At 39.5% G+C, this 19,617-nt stretch overlaps 1 non-coding gene across 1 annotated transcript; it reads right to left on the reverse strand.

Moving 5' to 3' along the window:
* Positions 1-2,037: 2,037 nt before the first annotated feature.
* On the reverse strand, positions 2,038-2,156 carry LOC145408160 (5S ribosomal RNA). The gene has a single exon (XR_013898885.1). It is a non-coding gene; the product is annotated as a 5S ribosomal RNA (ribosomal RNA).
* Between the last annotated feature and the right edge of the window lie 17,461 nt (positions 2,157-19,617).

Consider the following 19,617-nt stretch of genomic DNA (forward strand, 5'->3'; position numbering starts at 1 on the left):
GACAGGAGAGAGAGTCACCTCTGTGCTGCCCTCTCTGTATGTAGGAGAGGACACGGTCTCCGTGTGCACTCCACCTTCCGCGTTCCCCTGTGGGAATAGCTTGACACCACCCGGGAGAGTTGCCCCGAAGGTGTCACCAGAGTGGAGGCAAAGTCCGAGCCCGGACCTGCCTCCCACTCCTGGGAGATTCTTGTCTTCTCCAGGCACCAGCAGGAGACGAGGCCGCACCACAGCCCCAGGACCCCCAGGCGAGCCCAGCAGCCTACAGGTGAGGGTAACACTGACCCCCTCACCCCGCAGAGCCACCGACGCCAGACCCACCTCCTCCAACTGTTTGGCCCCAGCCCCAAGGGCCACCTCCCAGGTCGAGGCCCCCAGACAGGCGGGCCTCCCTGCACCCCACCGACGAGACCCTGAGGTAAGGGTCTCCCTTCAGGTCGAGGCCCCCAGACAGGAGGGCCTCCCTGCAACTCACCAACGGACCGGACCCGGGCAGTGACTCCCCTGTGGGTAGTGTGTTGCCCGCCACAGGCAGAGTCCCCCTGAGGTCCTCCTCCTCGAACAGAGTGACAGAGTGAATTAACCCAGGAAACACGGGTAAATCAGTGACGCCCCTTAGACCTAAGTAAACCCGAGAAAGAGGAACAGTGAACAGTGACAGAGTGACATAGTGTGATCCATATGAAACCAGCAGCTAATGTTATTTAACCCAACAAACTCACATGTCCCTTGAAGGAAAGTAATTCAATAATAATAAGTAAAGTACTATTGCCCTCTCAGAAGAAGGGAATTTCCCGTAAGTGTGAATGACAGTCAGGTGTGCGGGAGAACCAAACCCTGAGAACAGTGTCGCCGCGGCTAGTTAACTGAGTTGAGTGTCATGATCCTCACCCTGTCTTTCTTATGGTAATATTCCTCCCCCAGACTCTTAATCTTGTGTATTCCTCTTGCTACTGTGAATATAGATATTTTGGGTTTTAATGAAAGACGATCATCCACACTTATCGAACCAAAAGCCATTGTTATATGTGATCATATTGTGTGTTGAGTACAGTTGTATCTCGTGTCATCCCAACCTAACTCTGTGTTCCTGTATCCTATATCCTAAATATCACTCTGTATCATATTGTAACGGTTTTAGAATTAAGGCAATAGATGTGTTAAGGTATACTGCCTAGTTTTTATGTCCTGTTCCTTTGTTGGTGCTTTACTTACGGTCCGGAAAGAGGACCCTGCTCAGTCGCTTGTGTTTTTAGGGCGAGGAGTCGACCTAAAAACGCTCAGCATAACAAAATGATTACTTAACCTATGGGGATGCATCAGCAAGAGGACACTGCAAAAAACTGGATAAGAAGAGAGGTGATAAAGACGTAAGGAAATTTAGTTTCCCAAATAGAGCAATTGATCAGTGGAATGCACTACCGAATGAAATAGTGTGTGCCAAAACAATTCACAAATTTAAGGATATGTACGATAAATATGGTTTAAGACACGGGACAGTACGAGCTTGACTCATTCCTGTAAAGATACAATTAGGTAAGAGCAATTAGGTAAGAACACACACATACACACACACACACACACACACACACACACAGAGGGAGTCATCAGAGGTAGACGTCCGACATCGGAGCTCCGTACCAAACACACATGGCCAGTGGAATTATGTAAATTAGTATCTTTGAATGAGTCAAGCTCTGTACCAGGTTAGACTAAATGATTTTTCATTATTAAAAGGGAAAAAAAATAAGTTTAAACAAGACTGGTTCAAATAGAACAAAGAACCACGAGGAAAAGAAAATGCGCTGAGTCACCTGGGTTTGTTTAGACTACAGCAACACGGGGAAAGTGTACATACTCTGTAAGTACATACTCTGTTCATTTAGTATTACAAAATGGATACATACTTTAGTAAAACCATCCATCCATCCATTGCCAGACGCCATGCATCCCAAATAGGGTGGCCAAGGGCTCAGAGTTAATTGTTTTACAGGGAGGGGCACTAATCCTCCACCAACCCCACTTGACACGTAGGGATGCCAACAGCATCTGGTGTTCCCAGGCGGTCACCCATCCAAGTACTAACCAGACCCAACGTTGCTTAACTTCGCTGATCGGATGGGAAGCGGTGTACTCAACGTGGCATGGCCGTTGGCTAGGAAAAGAAAAGGGATAAAAGTAAAAAGCAAAATGATGATTTCTACCAAGAACTGGTTGAAGTGGAGAGTCACAATAGACTGGTTGAACGTGTACACAAACGAGAAATGGCTTTCAAAAATGAAATTGATGAAATAAAGAAGCAAATGCACTTGCAAAAGGAAGAGATAGAAAAACTAGGAAGGGAGGCCAATAAGAAAGACACAACCATCAGTGAACTAACAATGGAATTGAGTACGCTTAGGAAGAAAGTGCGTGAAATGGCAAGAACAGTAGTCAATCACGAGAGTGTTATTGAAGAGTTCAAAAATGACACAGAGACAATAAGCCAAGCAAGCAGTCTTATGGACCAGAGCAGTGATATTGAGGAGAAGATAACACAGGTGAATGAAGCTGTGCAAAGCTACAAAAATGATGTAGAAACCACGTATGCTGAAATGGTGAAAGTAAAGAAAGACTTAGAAACAAGGGTGGAGGAAAAAAGCATTAAAAAGGAAGTGAAAAGAATAATCCAAAACAATCCAAAATTAGTCAGAGATTCAGTAGAGATAAACAAATCAATAGTAATCACTGGTATAGAAGAGGAGGAAGTTAAAAACAAGATCACAAGAGACAAAAAGGAGATGGCAAATGTAATGAGCTTACTGAAAGAAGTATCAGAGGAAATCTGTAGTAAAGACATAGAGGAACACAAAAGGTTAGGGAAATACGAGAAAAGCAAGACAAGACCTCTAAAGGTGACTTTCCAGAGTGTAAACACTGTGGAAGAGATATTAAAAAATGCAAAGAATCTTATGGAAAAAGAGGAGTTCAAAAGTGTATGGATAAAAAGATTCCTAACACAAGAGGAACTGGAATTACTGAAAGAGAAAAGGGAGGAAGCAAAACCAAAAAATGAGGGAAGATCAGAAGAGGAGAAGAAGAAATTTTTTTACAAAGTAATGGGATTGCAGGTACGAAAGTGGTACACAAACAGGATGGAAGAAAAAGGAGGAAGGTAGTAGAACCATGTCATGACAAGTACATAAACAAGATGATAAAGTTGATGTACTCAAATGTGGATGGAATGGTATCTAAATTACTTGAAATGAATGATTATGTCAGAGAAAATGAACCACAAATAATATGCCTAACTGAAACAAAATTAACACCAAGGATATCCAATGACATACTAGACTTAGAGGAATACAATATATGGAGAAGAGACAGAAATTTAAAAAAAGGAGGAGGAATTATAATATTAACTAAGAAAAATCTAAAAGTCAAGGAAATAAAACTAGATATACCATCACAAGTAGAACTGATTGCAGTAGAGATCGACACATCTGAAAGTAAAGTAATTGTAGCCAATTTGTACATGCCACCCAGATCAAACACATGGGAAAGAGACGAATATGAGGACCTGGCAGAGAGTACAATTCAGAATATAAGATCATTGCTACATAAAATGGAAGAGAAATCGGAGACAATTATACTAACTGGGGACTTCAATACAAATATAAATTGGAATACTTTAGATATAAATAGCCAAGAAAGCTGTTAGGACCAATAGCTCCTGGATCACGTACAAGAGTTTTTCTTAACGCAACATGTGAGGGAAACCACCAGAAAAAGAGGACTTGATGTACCTTCAGTGCTAGATCTAATATTTACTAGGCAAGAAAATGATATTGACAGTTTAATATGTCACCCTCCACTCGGCAAAAGCGATCATGCAGTACTAAATTATAACTTCAGGATAGCATATGACATAGTAAACAGCAATGATAGTTACAAAAAGAGCCTAAACTATAAAAAGGGAAATTATCAAGACCTAAAGAAGTATTTCTTAGAAGTTGATTGGGAAAATGAGCTTAGAGGACAAGATTTAAATGCTGTATATAAAAATTTTTGTGAATTTTATGAAATAGGAGTCCAGAAGTACATCCCACAGCACAAAGAAGCAGATAAGAAAATACAGAAATGGTTCAATACAGAATGTAAAAAATCAAAAGAAAGAAGAGATTTGTTGTGGAATAGATACAGAAGACACAATAGTGAAAGGGCGTATAATAATTACAAACAGGCAAGAAACGACTATACAAGAATAAGGAGGGAAGCCCAAAAACAGTTTGAGGAGGATATCATAAATAAAAGTAGTGATCAACCAAAGCTGTTTTACAGCTATATCAGAAGCAAAACCAAAGTAAAAGATATAATACAATCCATTACGGACGAGGGAATCACTTATACACAAGAGAAAGATATTTGTGAAGCACTAAATAAGAATTTCCAATTAGTTTTTACAGAAGAAAGAAATTTTGAGTGGGACTATGTGGAACACGCATGTCCACACATACTACCAGATATACAAATAGCAGAAAAAGTAATACAGGAGGAGTTAAGTAGATTAGACAGAGGAAAAGCAAGTGGTCCTGATGAAATTTCATGTTGGGTATTACGAGAATGTGCAAAGGAGTTAAGTAAACCATTACTTTTAATTATCAAGAAATCCTTGAGCCAAGGTAAACTACCTGATATTTGGAAAAAAGCAAATATTGTCCCCTTATTCAAGAAAGGAAATAGACAAAATCCACTCAACTACCGACCAGTATCACTGACCAGTGTTGTAAGCAAGGTATTAGAAAAACTTATAAGAAAAGCTTGTGTAAATCATCTAGAAGAACACAGTATGATAACAGAAAGACAGTTTGGTTTCAGAAGAGGAAAATCATGTGTTACTAATCTGTTGAGCTACTATGACAGAGTAACAAACACAATACAGGAAAGGGAAGGATGGGTGGACAGTATCTATTTAGATTTCAAGAAAGCTTTTGACACAGTACCACACCAAAGACTTTTATGGAAACTGTACCATCAAGGAGGAATTCGAGGCAAACTGTTTTGTTGGATGCAAGACTTTCTCATAAAAAGAGAAATGAGGACAGTACTAAGAGGAAACTACTCATCATGGAAAGAAGTGACTAGTGGAGTACCACAGGGTTCAGTGCTGGCACCAATCATGTTTTTAGTGTATATAAATGATATAAACAGTAACACTGGAAATGACAGCTATCTGAATATGTTTGTAGATGATGCAAAAATACGAAGGAGAATTACTAACACAGACTCATGTAAAGAGCTACAAGAAGAATGAAATAAACTTCATGAATGGAGTAGTACATGGCAAATGGAATTCAATGTGGACAAGTGTCATGTAATCAAGTTTGGTAAAAGTGGAAAAAGACCTGATTGGGATTATAAGTTAGGAAATAAAACCCTATACACATCAGAAAGAGAGAAAGACCTAGGTGTGATTATCAATAACAGACTATCTCCGGCTGACCACATCAGCGAGAAGGTACGGAACATGTATTCACTGCTTGCAAATATGAGAATAGCATTCAAACACATAAATGAAGACATGCTAAGAAGGATAACAACATCATTCATTAGACCAACCCTGGAATATGCATCAGTAGTCTGGAGTCCTCATCTCAAATAGCATATAGACAAGACTGAAAAAGTTCAAAGGGCCGCTACAAGATGGATACCAAGCTTAAGGGACCTAAGCTACGAAGAAAGACTAAATAAACTGAATCTACGAACACTACAGGAGAGAAGGAAAAGAGATTTGCATATCAGGAAAGGAGAAAATAGACATAAATGATTACTTAACATACGGAGAAGCATCAGCAAGAAGACTGCAAAAAACTGCATAAGAAGAGAGGTGATAAAGACGTAAGAAAATTTAGTTTCCCAAATAGAGCAATTGATCAGTGGAATGCACTACCGAATGAAATAGTGTGTGCCAAAACAATTCACAAATTTAAGGATATGTACGACAAATATGGTTTAAGACACGGGACAGTACGAGCTTGACTCATTCCTGTAAAGATACAATTAGGTAAGAGCAATTAGGTAAGAACACACACACACACACACACACACAGAGGGAGTCATCAGAGGTAGACGTCCGACATCGGAGCTCCGTACCAAAGCAACATGGCCAGTGGAATTATCTAAATTAGTATCTTTGAATGAGTCAAGCTCTGTACCAGGTTAGACTAAATGATTTTTCATTATTAAAAGGGGAAAAAAAAAAAAAGTTTAAACAAGACTGGTTCAAACAGAACAAAGAACCACGAGGAAAAAAAATGCGCTGAGTCACCTGGGTTTGTTTAGACTACAGCAACATGGGGAAAGTGTACATACTCTGTAAGTACATACTCTGTTCATTTAGTATTACAAAATGGATACATACTTCAGTAAAACAAATTAGGAAAAGAAAAGGGATAAAAGTAAAAAGCAAAATGATGATTTCTACCAAGAACTGGTTGAAGTGGAGACTCACAATAGACTGGTTGAACGTGTACACAAACTAGAAATGGCTTTCAAAAATGAAGTTGATGAAATAAAGAAGCAAATGCACTTGCAAAAGGAAGAGATAGAAAAACTAGGAAGGGAGGCCAATAAGAAAGACACAACCATCAGTGAACTAACAGTGGAATTGAGTACGCTTAGGAAGAAAGTGAGTGAAATGGCAAGAACAGTAGTCAATCACGAGAGTGTTATTGAAGAGTTCAAAAATGACACAGAGACAATTAGGCAAGCAAGCAGTCTTATGGACCAGAGCAGTGATATTGAGGAGAAGATAACACAGGTGAATGAAGCTGTGCAAAGCTACAAAAATGATGTAGAAACCACGTATGCTGAAATGGTGAAAGTAAAGAAAGACTTAGAAACAAGGGTGGAGGAAAAAAGCATTAAAAAGGAAGTGAAAAGAATAATCCAAAACAATCCAAAATTAGTCAGAGATTCAGTAGAGATAAACAAATCAATAGTAATCACTGGTATAGAAGAGGAGGAAGTTAAAAACAAGATCACAAGAGACAAAAAGGAGATGGCAAATGTAATGAGCTTACTGAAAGAAGTATCAGAGGAAATCTGTAGTAAAGACATAGAGGAACACAAAAGGTTAGGGAAATACGAGAAAAGCAAGACAAGACCTCTAAAGGTGACTTTCCAGAGTGTAAACACTGTGGAAAAGATATTAAAAAATGCAAAGAATCTTATGGAAAAAGAGGAGTTCAAAAATGTATGGATAAAAAGATTCCTAACACAAGAGGAACTGGAATTACTGAAAGAGAAAAGGGAGGAAGCAAAAACAAAAAATGAGGGAAGATCAGAGGAGGAGAAGAAGAAATTTTTTTACAAAGTAATAGGATTGCAGGTACGAAAGTGGTACACAAACAGGATGGAAGAAAAAGGAGGAAGGTAGTAGAACCATGTCATGACAAGTACATAAACAAGATGATAAAGTTGATGTACTCAAATGTGGATGGAATGGTATCTAAATTACTAGAGATGAATGATTATGTCAGAGAAAATGAACCACAAATAATATGCCTAACTGAAACAAAATTAACACCAAGGATATCCAATGACATACTAAACTTAGAGGAATACAATATATGGAGAAGAGACAGAAATTTAAAAAAAGGAGGAGGAATTATAATATTAACTAAGAAAAATCTAAATGTCAAGGAAATAAAACTAGATATACCATCACAAGTAGAACTGATTGCAGTAGAGATCGACACATCTGAAGGTAAAGTAATTGTAGCCAATTTGTACATGCCACCCAGATCAAACACATGGGAAAGAGACGAATATGAGGACCTGGCAGAGAGTACAATTCAGAGTATAAGATCATTGCTACATAAAATGGAAGAGAAATCGGAGAGAATTATACTAACTGGGGACTTCAATACAAATATAAATTGGAATACTTTAGATATAAATAGCCAAGAAAGCTGTTAGGACCAATAGCTCCTGGATCACGTACAAGAGTTTTTCTTAACGCAACATGTGAGGGAAACCACCAGAAAAAGAGGACTTGATGTACCTTCAGTGGTAGATCTAATATTTACTAGGCAAGAAAATGATATTGACAGTTTAATATATCACCCTCCACTCGGCAAAAGCGATCATGCAGTACTAAATTATAACTTCAGGATAGCATATGACATAGTAAACAGCAATGACAGTTACAAAAAGAGCCTAAACTATAAAAAGGAAATTATCAAGACCTAAAGAAGTATTTCTTAGAAGTTGATTGGGAAAATGAGCTTAGAGGACAAGATTTAAATGCTGTATATAAAAAATTTTGTGAATTTTATGAAATAGGAGTCCAGAAGTACATCCCACAGCACAAAGAAGCAGATAAGAAAATACAGAAATGGTTCAATACAGAATGTAAAAAATCAAAAGAAAGAAGAGATTTGTTGTGGAATAGATACAGAAGACACAATAGTGAAAGGGCGTATAATAATTACAAACAGGCAAGAAACGACTATACAAGAATAAGGAGCGAAGCCCAAAAACAGTTTGAGGAGGATATCATAAATAAAAGTAGTGATCAACCAAAGCTGTTTTACAGCTATATCAGAAGCAAAACCAAAGTAAAAGATATAATACAATCCATTACGGACGAGGGAATCACTTATACACAAGAGAAAGATATTTGTGAAGCACTAAATAAGAATTTCCAATTAGTTTTTACAGAAGAAAAAAATTTTGAGAGGGACTATGTGGAACACGCATGTCCACACATACTACCAGATATACAAATAGCAGAAAAAGTAATACAGGAGGAGTTAAGTAGATTAGACAGAGGAAAAGCAAGTGGTTCTGATGAAATTTCATGTTGGGTATTACGAGAATGTGCAAAGGAGTTAAGTAAACTATTATTTATAATTTTCAAGAAATCCTTGAGCCAAGGTAAACTACCTGATATTTGGAAAAAAGCAAATATTGTCCCCTTATTCAAGAAAGGCAATAGACAAAATCCACTCAACTACCGACCAGTATCACTGACCAGTGTTGTAAGCAAGGTATTAGAAAAACTTATAAGAAAAGCTTGTGTAAATCATCTAGAAGAACACAGTATGATAACAGAAAGCCAGTTTGGTTTTAGAAGAGGAAAATCATGTGTTACTAATCTGTTGAGCTACTATGACAGAGTAAGAAACACAATACAGGAAAGGGAAGGATGGGTGGACAGTATCTATTTAGATTTCAAGAAAGCTTTTGACACAGTACCACACCAAAGACTTTTATGGAAACTGTATCATCAAGGAGGAATTCGAGGCAAACTGTTTTGTTGGATGCAAGACTTTCTCATAAAAAGAGAAATGAGGACAGTACTAAGAGGAAACTACTCATCATGGAAAGAAGTGACTAGTGGAGTACCACAGGGTTCAGTGCTGGCACCAATCATGTTTTTAGTGTATATAAATGATATAAACAGTAACACTGGAAATGAGAGCTATCTGAATATGTTTGCAGATGATGCAAAAATACGAAGGAGAATTACTAACACAGACTCTTGTAAAGAGCTACAAGAAGAATTAAATAAACTTCATGAATGGAGTAGTACATGGCAAATGGAATTCAATGTGGACAAGTGTCATGTAATCAAGTTTGGTAAAAGTGGAAAAAGACCTGATTGGGATTATAAGTTAGGAAATAAAACCCTATACACATCAGAAAGAGAGAAAGACCTAGGTGTGATTATCAATAACAGACTATCTCCGGCTGACCACATCAACGAGAAGGTACGGAACATGTATTCACTGCTTGCAAATATGAGAATAGCATTCACACACATAAATGAAGACATGCTAAGAAGGATAACAACATCATTCATTAGACCAACCCTGGAATATGCATCAGTAGTCTGGAGTCCTCATCTCAACTAGCATATAGACAAGATTGAAAAAGTTCAAAGGGCCGCTACAAGATGGATACCAAGCTTAAGGGACCTAAGCTACGAAGAAAGACTAAATAAACTGAATCTACCAACACTACAGGAGAGAAGGAAAAGAGGTTTGCATATCAGGAAAGGAGAAAATAGACATAAATGATTACTTAACATATGGAGAAGCATCAGCAAGAAGACTGCAAAAAACTGCATAAGAAGAGAGGTGATAAAGACGTAAGAAAATTCAGTTTCCCAAACACAGCAATTGATCAATGGAATGCACTACCGAATGAAATAGTGTGTGCCAAAACAATTCACAAATTTAAGGATATGTACGATAAATATGGTTTAAGACATGGGACAGTACGAGCTTGACTCATTCCTGTAAAGATACAATTAGGTAAGAACAATTAGATAAGAACACACACATTTGAGACGCGGGGTTTCCTCCATTCACGCACATTCTTTTTTCGGCTTTTATTTTCTGTCTCTTCACTTCTCGACTGTATCGCCGGTTTAGGAGTCACTATTTTTGCTAACTCTTGTCTCTCTTTCAGCTCGTCTCCAGACACTCTTCTGATTATATTAGTCCCAACGCGGAACCTGGTCAGCTTAAAGAACACAATCGACAAGTACATTTTTGGCCCTTTTCAGGGCCCAAAAAATCTTAATTTTTTACCATTTTTTACCATTTTTTGCTTTAAAATTGCTCATTTACCATTTTTGTTTTTTGTATTTTTTTATTATTAAAACATTTAATAAGTTCATATTTGTTTCACAAGTTCTTCCGTAAATGTATTTTTCATTTCATTGTTTTGTAAGTTTTTATTCCATTGTTTTACATAAGTTACGCAAGAATCAAATTATCTTGTAAACCACACGTTTTAAATGCTCAAGTCAAAGCTCAGTATAGGAAAATCAGTTTTAAAACCACGAAAAGCTAAAAAGATAAGGAAACAAGGCAGAAAATTTAAGTTTTTATTATTAATACTTCAGCATAGAATACATTAATAGATACAACAATATAAAATATGCATTTAAAAGTAGCATTTGGCCACAGACCATCCTGGAAAGGAGCGACCCGACTTACAAGGCAGATCACACCATCACCACCAGGCTTCTCGAGGCAGAGGAGACCAACCACTGTCAGTCTTCTGACAGCAGGGGAGATCACGCCACCACTAGTCTTCTCAAGGCAGGGAAGATCACATTGCCACCACCACCAGTCTTAAAAGGTAGGGAGGTCAATCACCATCACACAATAACTACCAGTCTTCTCATGGCAGGGAGACGATCACCACACCACTACCAGCACACCACCATCTGACTTCTCAGTGCGAGGGAGACAAAACCACACCACCAATCTTCTCACGGCGGTGGAAACCACCACAGAGCCACCTCTTTTCGCGTCAGGTCGAGATCACACCAACAGTCTTATTACGACAAAGGAGATCACACCACCACCAGGTTTCTCACGGCAGTTGATGAGACCAAACCCACGGCACAACCAGTCTTGCAAGGCAGCAGGGTAAACACAGCAGACGAAAACAACCTGTGAAGCAGAAGTATACAAGGATTAGTTCAAACTGAAAGCCTTTATTACCTGATTTTTGTCCACAGTGAAACAAAACTGTCGTCATTTATCATCATTATTTCTGTAATGCTAGGTGTAAATAGGCTTGACTTCTCGTTCCTAAAACACCTAACGTGGAGGGGGGTCCTCTTTCGAGACCGGAGCTTAATGCAATAAAGAGAGGCAGGACGCAAAAACTCTAGGCAATAACCTTTACACGTATATTACCACAGACACAGGACAAATCAGCAGATATTACAGCATAATATATAGCAATATAAAACCTTATCTAGGACATGTGTATCTCGCAGGATACTTGCTTATCTGATATTAATGCCAATACAAGCAATCCTAGTGTATTCAGGGTACAGTGAATAAAATGCCCGCTGCCGGACCAACCACCCCGCCACCCCCGACCCCACTACAGGGCCACCACCACACCACCACCCCAGGAAGACACAACGGGGGGGCTAATGACCCAGGGCAAGAGGGTCACCCGCCCACTACTGACCTGCGCCCCTTTTCCCCGCAACTGCCCCGACACCAGGTGAACAAGGATCGGCAACGACCTTGCAGGCGGGACAACCATCGCCAGCAGTGGGATGGGACTGAACAGGTTCCAGTCCCAAGTAACGTTTTGGCGACGGCCATAGTTACCCCCTCAAGGGCAGGAGGCCCTTTAGTGCGCCACGAGGTGTCCGTGCCCTCAGCCACTTTCAGGGTAAGAGGCCCTTTAGTGTGCACAGAGGCGTCAGTACCCTCAGCCACGTCCAGGGCAGGAGGCCCTTTAGTGCGCCACGAGGTGTTAGTACACTCAGCCACGTCCAGGGCAGGAGGCCCTTTAGTGCGCCATGAGGTGTCCATGCCCTCAGCCACTTTCAGGGTAAGAGGCGCTTTAGTGTGCACAGAGGCGTCAGTACCCTCAGCCTCGTCCAGGGCAGGAGGCCCTTTAGTGCGCCACGAGGTGTTAGTACCCTCAGCCACTCCAAGGGCAGGAGGCCCTAGCAGACAGCTAAAAGTGGGTCCCAGGGTAAAAAGACCTAGAGCCACGGCTGTGACAGACCCAGAAGAGAGAGTCGCCTCTGTGCTTCCCTCCCTGTATGTAGGAGAGGACACGGTCTCCGTGTATACTCAACCTACCGCGTTCCCCTGTGGGAACTGCTCGACACCACCCGGGAGTGTTGCCCCGGAGGTGTCACCAGAGTGGAGGCAAAGTCCGAGACTGGACCTACCTCCCACTCCTGGGAAATCTCTGTCCTTCTCAGGCACCAGCAGGAGACGAGGCCACAGTCCAACCCTGACGGCGCGTCCCCTGGCAGACGACTGCACCCCCAGGACCCCCAGGCGAGCCCAGCAGACTACAGGCGAGGGCAACCCTGACTCTCTCACCCCGCGGAGCCGCCGACGTCAGGCCCGCCTCCTCCAGCTGTTTGGCCCCAGTCCTGAGGGCCACCTCTCAGGTTGAGGCCCCCAGACAGGAGGGGCTCCCTGCACCCCACCGACGAGACCCCGAGGTAAGGGTCTCCCTTCAGGTCGAGGCCCCCAGACAGGAGGGCCTCCCTGTAACTCACTGACGGACCGGACCCGGGCAGTGACTCCCCTGTGGGTAGTGTGTTGCCCGCCACAGGCAGAGTCCCCCTGAGGTCCTCCCCCTCGAACAGAGTGACAGAGTGAATTAACCCAGGAAACACGGGTAAATCAGTGACGCCCCTTAGACCTAAGTAAACCTGAGAAAGAGGAACAGTGAACAGTGACAGAGTCACATAGTGTGATCCATATGAAACCAGCAGCTAATGTTATTTAACCCAACAAACTCACATGTCCCGTGAAGGAAAGTAATTCAATAATAATAAGTAAAGTACTATCGCCCTCTCAGAAGAAGGGAATTTCCCGTAAGTGTGAATGACAGTCAGGAGTGCGGGAGAACCAAACCCTGAGAACAGTGTCGCCGCGGCTAGTTAACTGAGTTGAGTGTCATGATCCGCACCCTGTCTTTCTTATGGTAATATTCCTCCTCCAGACTCTTAATCTTGTGTATTCCTCTTGCTACTGTGAATATAGATATTTTGGGTTTTAATGAAAGACGATCATCCACACTTATCGAACCAAAAGCCATTGTCATATGTGATCATATTGTGTGTTGAGTACAGTTGTATCTCGTGTCATCCCAACCTAACTCTGTGTTCCTGTATCCTATATCCTAAATATCACTCTGTATCATATTGTAACGGTTTTAGAATTAAGGCAATAGATGTGTTAAGGTATACTGCCTAGTTTTTATGTCCTGTTCCTTTGTTGGTGCTTTACTTACGGTCCGGAAAGAGGACCCTGCTCAGTCGCTTGTGTTTTTAGGGCGAGGAGTCGACCTAAAAACACTCAGCATAACAAAATGATTACTTAACCTATGGGGAATCATCAGCAAGAGGACACTGCAAAAAACTGGATAAGAAGAGAGGTGATAAAGACGTAAGGAAATTTAGTTTCCCAAATAGAGCAATTGATCAGTGGAATGCACTACCGAATGAAATAGTGTGTGCTAAAACAATTCACAAGTTTAAGGATATGTACGATAAATATGGTTTAAGACACGGGACAGTACGAGCTTGACTCATTCCTGTAAAGATACAATTAGGTAAGAGCAATTAGGTAAGAACACACACACACACACACACACACACACACACAGAGGGAGTCATCAGAGGTAGACGTCCGACATCGGAGCTCCGTACCAAACCAACATGGCCAGTGGAATTATCTAAATTAGTATCTTTGAATGAGTCAAGCTCTGTACCAGGTTAGACTAAATGATTTTTCATTATTAAAAGGGGAAAAAAAAAAAATGTTTAAACAAGACTGGTTCAAACAGAACAAAGAACCACGAGGAAAAAAAATGCGCTGAGTCACCTGGGTTTGTTTAGACTACAGCAACACGGGGAAAGTGTACATACTCTGTAAGTACATACTCTGTTCATTTAGTATTACAAAATGGATACATACTTCAGTAAAACAAATTAGGAAAAGAAAAGGGATAAAAGTAAAAAGCAAAATGATGGTTTCTACCAAGAACTGGTTGAAGTGGAGACTCACAATAGACTGGTTGAACGTGTACACAAACTAGAAATGGCTTTCAAAAATGACTGACGGACCGGACCCGGGCAGTGACTCCCCTGTGGGTAGTGTGTTGCCCGCCACAGGCAGAGTCCCCCTGAGGTCCTCCCCCTCGAACAGAGTGACAGAGTGAATTAACCCAGGAAACACGGGTAAATCAGTGACGCCCCTTAGACCTAAGTAAACCTGAGAAAGAGGAACAGTGAACAGTGACAGAGTCACATAGTGTGATGCATATGAAACCAGCAGCTAATGTTATTTAACCCAACAAACTCACATGTCCCTTGAAGGAAAGTAATTCAATAATAATAAGTAAAGTACTATCACCCTCTCAGAAGAAGGGAATTTCCCGTAAGTGTGAATGACAGTCAGGAGTGTGGGAGAACCAAACCCTGAGAACAGGGTTCTTTATTGATGAAATAAAGAAGCAAATGCACTTGCAAAAGGAAGAGATAGAAAAACTAGGAAGGGAGGCCAATAAGAAAGACACAACCATCAGTGAACTAACAGTGGAATTGAGTACGCTTAGGAAGAAAGTGAGTGAAATGGCAAGTACAGTAGTCAATCATGAGAGTGTTATTGAAGAGTTCAAAAATGACACAGAGACAATTAGGCAAGCAAGCAGTCTTATGGACCAGAGCAGTGATATTGAGGAGAAGATAACACAGGTGAATGAAGCTGTGCAAAGCTACAAAAATGATGTAGAAACCACGTATGCTGAAATGGTGAAAGTAAAGAAAGACTTAGAAACAAGGGTGGAGGAAACAAGCATTAAAAAGGAAGTGAAAAGAATTATCCAAAACAATCCAAAATTAGTCAGAGATTCAGTAGAGATAAACAAATCAATAGTAATCACTGGTATAGAAGAGGAGGAAGTTAAAAACAAGATCACAAGAGACAAAAAGGAGATGGCAAATGTAATGAGCTTACTGAAAGAAGTATCAGAGGAAATCTGTAGTAAAGACATAGAGGAACACAAAAGGTTAGGGAAATACGAGAAAAGCAAGACAAGACCTCTAAAGGTGACTTTCCAGAGTGTAAACACTGTGGAAGAGATATTAAAAAAATGCAAAGAATCTTATGGAAAAAGAGGAGTTCAAAAATGTATGGATAAAAAGATTCCTAACACAAGAGGAACTGGAATTACTGAAAGAGAAAAGGGAGGAAGCAAAACCAAAAAATGAGGGAAGATCAGAAGAGGAGAAGAAGAAATTTTTTTACAAAGTAATAGGATTGCAGGTACGAAAGTGGTACACAAACAGGATGGAAGAAAAAGGAGGAAGGTAGTAGAACCATGTCATGACAAGTACATAAAGAAGATGATAAAGTTGATGTACTCAAATGTGGATGGAATGGTATCTAAATTACTAGAGATGAATGATTATGTCAGAGAAAATGAACCACAAATAATATGCCTAACTGAAACAAAATTAACACCAAGGATATCCAATGACATACTAAACTTAGAGGAATACAATATATGGAGAAGAGACAGAAATTTAAAAAAAGGAGGAGGAATTGTAATATTAACTAAGAAAAATCTAAAAGTCAAGGAAATAAAACTAGATATACCATCACAAGTAGAACTGATTGCAGTAGAGATCGACACATCTGAAGGTAAAGTAATTGTAGTCAATCTGTACATGCCACCCAGATCAAACACATGGGAAAGAGACGAATATGAGGACCTGGCAGAGAGTACAATTCAGAGTATAAGATCATTGCTACATAAAATGGAAGAGAAATCGGAAAGAATTATACTAACTGGGGACTTCAATACATATATAAATTGGAATACTTTAGATATAAATAGCCAAGAAAGCTGTTAGGATCAATAGCTCCTGGATCACGTACAAGAGTTTTTCTTAATGCAACATGTGAGGGAAACCACTAGAAAAAGAGGACTTGATGCACCTTCAGTGCTAGATCTAATAATTACTAGGCAAGAAAATGATATTGACAGTTTAATATATCACCCTCCACTCGGCAAAAGCGATCATGCAGTACTAAATTATAACTTCAGGATAGCATATGACATAGTAAACAGCAATGATAGTTACAAAAAGAGCCTAAACTATAAAAAGGGAAATTATCAAGACCTAAAGAAGTATTTCTTAGAAGTTGATTGGGAAAATGAGCTTAGAGGACAAGACTTAAATGCTGTATATAAAAAATTTTGTGAATTTTATGAAATAGGAGTCCAGAAGTACATCCCACAGCACAAAGAAGCAGATAAGAAAATACAGAAATGGTTCAATACAGAATGTAAAAAATCAAAAGAAAGAAGAGATTTGTTGTGGAATAGATACAGAAGACACAATAGTGAAAGGGCGTATAATAATTACAAACAGGCAAGAAACGACTATACAAGAATAAGGAGGGAAGCCCAAAAACAGTTTGAGGAGGATATCATAAATAAAAGTAGTGATCAACCAAAGCTGTTTTACAGCTATATCAGAAGCAAAACCAAAGTAAAAGATATAATACAATCCATTACGGACGAGGGAATCACTTATACACAAGAGAAAGATATTTGTGAAGCACTAAATAAGAATTTCCAATTAGTTTTTACAGAAGAAAGAAATTTTGAGTGGGACTATGTGGAACACGCATGTCCACACATACTACCAGATATACAAATAGCAGAAAAAGTAATACAGGAGGAGTTAAGTAGATTAGACAGAGGAAAAGCAAGTGGTCCTGATGAAATTTCATGTTGGGTATTACGAGAATGTGCAAAGGAGTTAAGTAAACCATTACTTTTAATTATCAAGAAATCCTTGAGCCAAGGTAAACTACCTGATATTTGGAAAAAAGCAAATATTGTCCCCTTATTCAAGAAAGGAAATAGACAAAATCCACTCAACTACCGACCAGTATCACTGACCAGTGTTGTAAGCAAGGTATTAGAAAAACTTATAAGAAAAGCTTGTGTAAATCATCTAGAAGAACACAGTATGATAACAGAAAGACAGTTTGGTTTCAGAAGAGGAAAATCGTGTGTTACTAATCTGTTGAGCTACTATGACAGGGTAACAAACACAATACAGGAAAGGGAAGGATGGGTGGACAGTATCTATTTAGATTTCAAGAAAGCTTTTGACACAGTACCACACCAAAGACTTTTATGGAAACTGTACCATCAAGGAGGAATTCGAGGCAAACTGTTTTGTTGGATGCAAGACTTTCTCATAAAAAGAGAAATGAGGACAGTACTAAGAGGAAACTACTCATCATGGAAAGAAGTGACTAGTGGAGTACCACAGGGTTCAGTGCTGGCACCAATCATGTTTTTAGTGTATATAAATGATATAAACAGTAACACTGGAAATGAGAGCTATCTGAATATGTTTGCAGATGATGCAAAAATACAAAGGAGAATTACTAACACAGACTCTTGTAAAGAGCTACAAGAAGAATTAAATAAACTTCATGAATGGAGTAGTACATGGCAAATGGAATTCAATGTGGACAAGTGTCATGTAATCAAGTTTGGTAAAAGTGGAAAAAGACCTGATTGGGATTATAAGTTAGGAAATAAAACCCTATACACATCAGAAAGAGAGAAAGACCTAGGTGTGATAATCAATAACAGACTATCTCCGGCTGACCACATCAGCGAGAAGGTACGGAACATGTATTCACTGCTTGCAAATATGAGAATAGCATTCACACACATACATGAAGACATGCTAAGAAGGATAATAGCATCATTCATTAGACCAACCCTGGAATATACATCAGTAGTCTGGAGTCCTCATCTCAAATAGCATATAGACAAGACTGAAAAAGTTCAAAGGGCCGCTACAAGATGGATACCAAGCTTAAGGGACCTAAGCTACGAAGAAAGACTAAATAAACTGAATCTACCAACACTACAGGAGAGAAGGAAAAGAGGTGACATGATAATGCTATATAAGTGCATATCAGGAAAGGAGAAAATAGACATAAATGATTACTTAACATATGGAGAAGCATCAGCAAGAGGACACTGCAAAAAACTGCATAAGAAGAGAGGTGATAAAGACGTAAGGAAATTCAGTTTCCCAAACACAGCAATTGATCAATGGAATGCACTACCGAATGAAATAGTGTGTGCCAAAACAATTCACAAATTTAAGAATATGTACGATAAATATGGTTTAAGACACGGGACAGTACGAGCTTGACTCATTTCTGTAAAGATACAATTAGGTAAGAACAATTAGATAAGAACACACACATTTGAGACGCGGGGTTTCCTCCATTCACGTACATTCTTTTTTCGACTTTTATTTTCTGTCTCTTCACTTCTCGACTGTATCGCTGGTTTAGGAGTCACTATTTTTGCTAACTCTTGTCTCTCTTTCAGCTCGTCTCCAGACACTCTTCTGATTATATTAGTCCCAACGCGGAACCTGCTCAGCTTAAAGAACACAATCGACAAGTACATTTTTGGTCCTTTTCAGGGCCCAAAAAATCTTAATTTTTTACCATTTTTTACCATTTTTTGCTTTAAAATTGCTCATTTACCATTTTTGTTTTTTGTATTTTTTTATTATTAAAACATTTAATAAGTTCATATTTGTTTCACAAGTTCTTCCGTAAATGTATTTTTCATTTCATTGTTTTGTAAGTTTTTATTCCATTGTTTTACATAAGTTACGCAAGAATCAAATTATCTTGTAAACCACACGTTTTAAATGCTCAAGTCAAAGCTCAGTATAGGAAAATCAGTTTTAAAACCACGAAAAGCTAAAAAGATAAGGAAACAAGGCAGAAAATTTAAGTTTTTATTATTAATACTTCAGCATAGAATACATTAATAGATACAACAATATAAAATATGCATTTAAAAGTAGCATTTGGCCACAGACCATCCTGGAAAGGAGCGACCCGACTTACAAGGCAGATCACACCATCACCACCAGGCTTCTCGAGGCAGAGGAGACCAACCACTGTCAGTCTTCTGACAGCAGGGGAGATCACGCCACCACTAGTCTTCTCAAGGCAGGGAAGATCACATTGCCACCACCACCAGTCTTAAAAGGCAGGG

The sequence above is a fragment of the Coenobita brevimanus genome, chromosome 75, assembly GCF_032717465.1.
Source record: "Coenobita brevimanus isolate Jiangsu-jjx chromosome 75, ASM3271746v2, whole genome shotgun sequence".
In the NCBI taxonomy this organism is placed as follows: domain Eukaryota; kingdom Metazoa; phylum Arthropoda; class Malacostraca; order Decapoda; family Coenobitidae; genus Coenobita; species Coenobita brevimanus.